Source organism: Nicotiana tabacum, chromosome 6 (genome assembly GCF_000715075.1).
Source record: "Nicotiana tabacum cultivar K326 chromosome 6, ASM71507v2, whole genome shotgun sequence".
NCBI classification, from domain to species: domain Eukaryota; kingdom Viridiplantae; phylum Streptophyta; class Magnoliopsida; order Solanales; family Solanaceae; genus Nicotiana; species Nicotiana tabacum.
In genome coordinates, this window is record NC_134085.1 from 121,685,295 (window position 1) to 121,693,847 (window position 8,553).

Sequence of the window (8,553 nt, forward strand, 5' to 3'; positions counted from 1 at the left end):
ACTAGTTCTAAAACATGATATAATAACCATAATTTGCGTAATTAATGATAACAATAGTAGAAACCATCCCGACACAGCCCAAACTAGGGTGTCATAAGTCATGAGCAACTAATAGTTCTGGATAACAGTCTACTAGATACGAAATCCGTTACAGAAGTTTAAGATCATGAAAATAGTAAGATAAGAGAGGCACGGGGGCTGCGGATGCCAACAACTACCTCGTAGTCTCCAAAAACACTGCCTGGACTGGGAGGATCAACACTCAGGAGTGGACTCTACGATGCTTGAATCTGCACACACGGTGCAGGGAGTAATGTGAGTACTCCGACTTAGTGAGTAATAATCATAAATAATGGTTGAAAGCAAGAAAACACGTAAAGGCACTAAACAATTCTATATCAAGCAGTAAAATCACTTAAGGCAGTAAATCCATGAAGAAATCAAATGAAGTTCCTTTAAACCAAGTAAAACAGGTAATTTACCAGGTGAATAATAAGTAGAAATCCGCCCCTCGGGCATAGCAACAATCACTCAGAACAGTATCAGCCCCTTGGGCTCACTCTCGGTACAATATCAGCCCCCGGGTTCACAATCAGTACAATATCAGCCCCTAGGGCTCACTCTCAAATCATAATGGGTACCCGCGCTCACTGTGGGGATGCAGACTCCGGAGGGGCCCCTTACGGCCCAAGCGCAATATCAAGCCATCTCGTGGCAATAAAAAGTATCTCAGGCCCTCGACCTCATATCACTCAACATATCCTCACATATGGCCCTCGGCCTCACTCAGTCCAAAAATCATCACAAGCCCCGCAAACATTAGTAAAACACTAGTTCTCAGCCAAAAACATCATTTAGAAATATCATTTAAGTTCAAATACGAATAAAAGTGGCTAAGTTTGTAAAACATTAAATATCAACAAGGACTGAGTTCAAGTAATAAGTCAAACAGTGAGGAATTAGTGATAAAAATCCCCGGAGGGTTCAAATAGTTGGCACGAAGCCCAAATATGGCAATCACCCCAAATCATGACCATAACAAATAAGTTTCAGTCAAATACACGGTAAAATCATCAATCGGGACGGACCAAGTCACAATCCACAGTAGTAAAAAACCCCATGCTCATCACCTATGCGTGTGTCTCACCTCAATACAGCACTACGATGTGCAATCCGGGGTTTCAAACCCTCAGGACATCATTTACAACCATTACTCACCTCGAACCGGCTAATTCTCTAGCTCACGATGCCTTTGCCCCTCGAATTGGCCTCCACGCGGGTCGAATCTATCCAAAATCAGAACGAATACGTCACAATATGCTAAGGGAAAAAAGCCGAAGCGAAAACAATCAAATTACCAAAAACTTCCAGAAATTGGTCAAACCCGACCCCCCGGCCCACATCTCGGAATTTGACAAAATTCACAAAACTAGAATCCTTATACTCTCGCGAGTCTATCCATATGAAAATTATCCAATTCCGATACCATTCGGTCCTTCAAATCATCATTTTATATTTTTGAAAGATTTAAGAATTTTCTTCCCAAATTTCATCCCAAATCACGAATTAAATGATGAATTAAATGATAGTTTCATGTACTCTAGCCAAATATGAGGTAGAATCACTTACCCCGATGAATTTCTTGAAAATCCTTTGAAAAATCGCAAAATTCCGAGCTCTCTAGGTCAAAATATCAAAAAACAAAAACACAAAACCTTGTATTTATAGAGTACCCCACAGATTTCCACCTCCGCGGGCCGCACAAAACCAGTGCGGTCCGCACAAAAATGACCGCGGCCGCACAACTTTCCTTTGCAGTGATAGGATTTAGTATTTTGGCCACAACTTTTTCTACAGATGTCCAAATTTCAATATCTTTACCTTTTTGGAAACTAGACACAAAGGGCTGTAGCTTTTGTTTTTGAATCGTCTAAAAATTCCTTGTAGATCAAAAGATATGAGCTTCCGAAATAGGACCAGTGGATTGTTCTTCGTCGCGGCCGCACACCATTTTGTGCGGTCCGCACAACACCTACCGTGGCCGCACTTCTTTTTGTGCGGTCCGCACATCACATACCGTGGCCACACTTCTTTTTGTGCGGACCGCGCGGGTGAGTTTCGAGGCCTGCAACCCTTCTGGACCTGCTACAACTATGATTTTCGGCCTAACACATCCCGGAACCTACCCGGAACTCCCGGAACTTCAAACCAATTGTACCAACACATCCCATGACATCGTTCAAACTTTTTCAAAACTTCGGAACGCTCATAACAACATCAAATCACTAATTTAACATAGGATTCAAGCCTAAGAACTCCAAGAACTCTAAAATTATGCTTTCGATCAAAAGGTCTATCAAATCTCGTCCGAATGACCTGAAATTTTGCACACACATCTCAAATGACACAATGAAGCTACTGCAACTCTTGGGATTTCATTCCGACCTCTATATCAAAATCTCACGTATCAACCGAAAAATGCCAAAATCTCAATTTCGCCAATTCAAGCCTAAACCTTCCAGGACTTCCAACATGCATTCTGATCACGCTCCTAAGTCCCAAATCACCTAACAGAGCTAACGAAACCATAAAAATTCCAATCCGAGATCAAATACAAATAAGTCAAATCTTGGTCAAACCTTTCAATTTTAAGCTTTCAACTGAGACTGTTCTTCCAAATTCATTCTGATTAACCTGAAACTGTACCAACGATTTACATAAGTCATAATACACCACACGGGTCAAATCATGCCCGAGAACTGGCGAGCGAAATGCAAAAGCTCAAAATGACCGGTCGGGTCGTTACGATAAGTAATCTGAGAAAGCTACTATTATATTATGATATCCATATTGATCAATTAAATTCCAATTATTACAGGAAAACTTCCATTATAAGTTGTGAAAATTAAGTATTCCATCTGTTGGTTTCTTTAACCAGCTTCTCATTTGAAAATGTAATATTGACATCTATGTGGCTTTTTCTTGCAATTAAAGAATAGGTTTGGCATTTTTCTTCTTTTTAGATCTAAGTTGACGAACAGTGATTTTAGTTTTGCAATATGCATCAATAGATCAAACAAGAATAATAGGAGTAAACACCACCAGAAAGAGTAGTAGGCCATGACATGAAACATCCTTCAGTATAATATATAACACATAATATATTTACTAATTATGTTGCTGACAATTAAGTGTTGCACTTCATGCAGCGAACATATCAGTTAAATATATATTGTGTATAAAGAGAAAGATAGCAAATTCTCTTTGGCAGTAAACAATCATAAGCTCTAACACGCAAACAACAAACGATATGGTTGAACCCAAATTCTAAAATCGTGATCTTTAAACTCCAAACGCAAAAGCTTGATTCAAACACACAAAAGTACTAATCCATATGAACTACTAAATTTTAACAAACTCATCAAAATATAGAACAAAGATAACATAAAGAAATATTAAATATTTTCTTCATTACCTATAAACATAAAGATAATATGGGAATATTTTCACTGTTTCAAACAGACCCAATAGAATAATAATGATAATAATGCAAATTAAAAAATATGTAAGCTTTTCCTAGTGGAGATATTATCAAGCACTTTATGGGCATCACTAATATTACAAGCGGATTGTAATGACCCGACCGGTTGTTATGAGCTTTTGCATTTCACTCGTTAGTTCTCGGGCATGACTTGCCCCGTGTGATGCAATATGACTTATATGAATCGTTGGTATTGGGTTTCAAGTTAATCAGAATTTAATTTGGAAGAACACAGTGAAAGCTTAAAATTTGAAAGGTTTGACCAAGATTTAACTCGAGTGTATTTGATCTCGGATTAGAATTTTTATGGTTTGGTTAGCTCCGTTAGGTGATTTGTGACTTACGAGCACAATCGGAATGGGTTTTGGAGTTGTAGAGGAGATTTAGGCTTGAATTGGCGAAATTGATATTTTGGCAATTTCGGATTGATAGGCGAGATTTTGATATAAGAGTCGGAATGGAATTTCGAGAGTTGCAGTAGCTTCGTTGTGTCATTTGGGATGTGTGTGCAAAATTTCAGGTCATTCGGACGAGATTTGACAGACTTTTTGCGCGAAAGCATAATTTAAGAGTTCTTGGAGTTCTTAGGCTTGAATCCTATGTTAAAATGGTGATTTGATGTTGTTGTAAGAATTCTGAAGTGTTGAACAAGTTTGAACGATATCATGGGATGTGTTGGTACAATTAGTTTGAAGTTTCGGGGGTCCCGGGTAGGTTCCGGGAAGTTTTAGGCCGAAAATCATAGTTGTAGCAGGTCGATGAGGGTTGCAGGCCTCGGAAACCACCCGCGCGGTCCGCACAAAAAGAAGTGCGGTCGCGGTGGGGAACGATTCGCTGGTCCTAATTCGGAAGCTCATATCTTTTGATCTACGTGGAATTTTGAGATGATTCAAAAATGAAAGTTATAGCCCTTCGTGTATAGCTTCCAGAAAAATAAAGTTATTGCAATTTCGACATTTGTAAAAAAGGTTATGGCCAAAATACTAAAGCCTATCACTGCAGAGGAAGGCTCGTGCAGCTGCGGTTGTTTTTGCGCGGACCTCACTGGCTTGTGCGAACCGCGGTCGATTTGGTGCGGCCCACGGAAGCTGAAATCTGAGGGTTACTCTATAAATATGAGGTTTTGAGTTTTATTTAATATTTTGACCTAGAGAGCTCGGATTTTGGCGATTTTTCAAAGGTTTTTCAAGAAATTCATCAGGGTAAGTGATTTTAACTCAGATTTGGCTAGAATAAATGAATTTATCACTGAATTCATTATTTAATTCGTGATTTGGGATGGAAATTGGGAAGAAAATTATGAAACCTTTCAAAAATGTAAAATGATGATTTGAAGGACCAAATGGTATCGAAATTGGATAATTTTGGTTGGTTAGACTAGTGAGGGTATGAGGATTCTGAAAATGTAAATTTTACTTGATTCCGAGATGTGGGCCCGGGGCTCGCGTTTTGGTAATTTTGGGAATCGTGCCCTTTGTTGATTGTTTTCACTTGGGATTTGTTTCCTTAGCATATTGTGATGTATTCGTTCTGATTTTGGATAGATTCGACGCTCGTGGAGGCTGATTTGAGGGGCAAAAGGCATCACGAGCTAGAGATTTAGCCGGTTCGAGGTGAGTAATGATTGTAAATGATGTCATGTGGGTTTGAAAACCCCGGATTGCACATCGTAGTGCTATATTGAGGCAAGATACGCGCTAGGTGATGAGCGTGGGGTCTTTTACTACTGGGGATTGTGACTTGGTCCGTCCCGATTGATGATTTTACCGCGTATTTGACTGAAATTCATTTGTTATCATCATGATTTGGGATGATTGCCATATCTGGGCTTCGTGCAAACTATTTGGACCCTTCGGGGGTTTTTATCACTTTTTCCTTACTACTTGACTTATTATTTGAACTCAGTCCTATTGATATCTGCTGTTTTACAAACTCAGCCAATTTTACTCAGATTTGAAAACTTATATGATATTTCTACATCATGTTTTGGGCTGAGAACTACTGTTTTACTAATGCCCAAGGGGCTTGTGATGATTTTTTGGACAGAGTGAGGTTGATGGCCATATGTGAGGATATGTTGTGTGATATGAGGCCGAGGGCCTGAGATACTTTATTTGCCACGAGGTGGATTGAGTGATGTGAGGCCGAGGGCTGAGTGATGTGAGGCCGAGTGATGATGCCAAGAGGTGGCTTGATATAGCGCTTGGGCCGTAAGGGGCCCCTCCGGAGTCTAGACACCCACAGTGAGCGCGGGTACCCATTATAATCTGAGAGTGAGCCGGAGGGGCTGATACTATTCTGAGTGATTGATACTTAGCCCGATGGGCTGATACTGTACTTTGAGTGAGTTCAAGGGGCTGATACTATTTTGAGCGATTGATACTGTGCTCGAGGGGCATATTTCTACTTTTTATTTACCTGTTAAATTACATGTTTTAAAAAGGAATATCATTTGATTTCTTCACTAATTTACTACTTTAAGTGATTTTACTGCTTGATATGGAATTTCTTTGTGCCTTTACATGTTTTCATACTTTCAGCCATTATTTATAATTATTACTCACTGAGTCGGAGTACTCACATTACTCCCTGCACGATGCGTGCAGATTCAGGCATCGCAGAGTTCGCTCCTGAGTGCTGATTCTCCCAGTTCAGGTAGTGATTTAGAGACTACGAGGTAGATGTTGGCGTTCGCAGCCTCGTGCCTCCCTTATCTTATCATTTTCATGTTTTTAGAACTATTGTATCGGATTTAGTGTTCAGTAGACTTGTAACCGGATTTCTTAGTTGCTCATGACTTGTGACACCCCGGTTTGGGCTGTGTCAGGATGGTTTCCACTGTTGTTATCGTTAAATTTTTGTAATCTATGGATATTATATTATGTTTATTACTGTTTATGATAATTAACTACTTAAAGAGGTGTTCCGTTTTGGTCTGGCTGGCTTTGTCTTCACGAGAGGCGCCATCATGACCGGGTTCGGGATTTGGGTCGTGACAAGTTTGGTATTAGAGCCAGGTTACATAGGTCTCACAAGTCATGAGCAGGTTAGTAGAGTCTTGTGGATCGGTACGGAGACATCTGTATTTATCCTCGAGAGGCTGTAGAACCTTTAGAAAAACTTCACATTTTTGAATTCTAATCGTGCGTCCTTGATTCAACTTGAAAAGTAACTCTTGAATTCCTTCCACGTGTTCGTATGCGCGCTTGAGCGCTCAGTATCAGATGTGCATCGATGGCTTGTGATTCCCCGATCGAGGGGCGAGATGTGATCTCTGTGAGTTGATGTTGGGCCAGTCTGGAGGACTTGAGGCCGGATCTTTGCTTATAGCTTGAGCACCGAGGTGCTAATTGTGTGAGCAAGTATTTTTGAATGTATATGTTCGGTATTGTCCCTACTAGTGAAAGTGACGGCTAGATAACTATGTGATGAGTATGTTGGTACTGCGAGATGTATCCACATAATTTGGAAGCGACGAGAAGGTCTGCTAGAGGATAAAAGAACTATTAGGTGCTTGAATTACATTTTTATTGGAGGTATAGCCCCGAGTTATGGGCATGTGAAGGATCTTTTCATGTTTCCCAGTTGTGAGTGAAGTAAATTTCATGTTGCGGTATGAGTTCAGACTCAGGAAAACTAAGTGACTGCATACAGTTTATGACGGTGGAAGGTATATAGAAATGTTAGTTAGAGGCAAAGCAGGTGGGTTGTCTCCTGCGAAATGTTCTGAGGTTGTACGATCCTTATGTGTCTATTGGAAGATCTCATTTGCGAGTGAAAGATATGTGTTTCAATTTAAATTGGGTCACTTAGAGAGTGGGTGTAACTATTGCGAGAGTGGAATGCGAGGTTCGCAAAGGAGTTAAGATTCTAGATGATCTGTGTTTTCACAAGCTTATAAAAGATTTAAGTTTAATCTCACTATGGTATCATGGCATCAATAGAGTATAATCGTTATGTGTTATTGAGTGTGTGCTGATCTATGGCTTCGAGCCAAGTGGAGGAGCCTGCTGTTGATTAGGCGATTGCACGATTAGGTGCTATTTTGGTTCCAATTTGAGGCGTGCTGGTGAACCAGTTATGGCTTGCGGAAATTGATACCGAGGATGGCTCGAGTAAAGGAAAATTTTGACGAAGATTATATTATGCTTCATAGGTGTGTGAGAATCACGTGATATCTTGAGTTGTTATTGGCGAGAATACTCGGTGCATAGAGCAGGAAGTTGCTTGGTTGTATTGGGATGAGGTTACATTCTGCGGTGTCGGAGTGCCAATGAGGCATGGGTTGTTTGGTTCATTTGATCATACTAATTGCAGTTTGAATAGAGTGGATGACTCTCGGGAATGGTTCTAATGGGTTCAAGACTTTCAGGTAATAATTGGAGATTTTCAAGTGTATAATTGGGCTAGAAACTGAGGTTTGCATTAGAGGGGTGCCAAGACTTGTGTCACTTCTATATCAATTATGGGATCCTATGTATCAGTATTAGGAAGGTAAAGGTAACGGATTTAGATTTGCAAGAAGTTTCCTCAGAGTAAAGTATTTTGAATGTGGTGCCTTTGGGAATAGATAAGAGAGTATTCAGTGGCTTATGGGTATCAGACGATGTGGCTTTATGCTTGGATCCCGTATGGTAAGACTAGGTTGAGGAATTGTGGTGCTACAGCAAGAGGGGATATCAAGTTGAAGGTAAATCAAAAGGAAACTCGGATAAATGGGATAGCTGGGTAGTAGGCTGGATCAGTATGGTAAGGATATGATTAGTTCCTTGGGTGTGTACGGGGTAATGAGTTCCTACAGGTATTTTGCGGCACTACTCTTAGGTTTTGATGGCTTGCGTAGCTTGGTCGAGTTAGAAGGATTCAGTCCTGGCAGGTCTGGTTTGTGCAAGGGGAACTCAGAGAGTCCTTGATGGTTTCTACCTTGGTTGGAGATGTATATTTTCTATGGGCATGAGGAGCATGGGATGTATAGTGGTTCTTTTCTAGATGGGATCAATGGAAATTTTTTG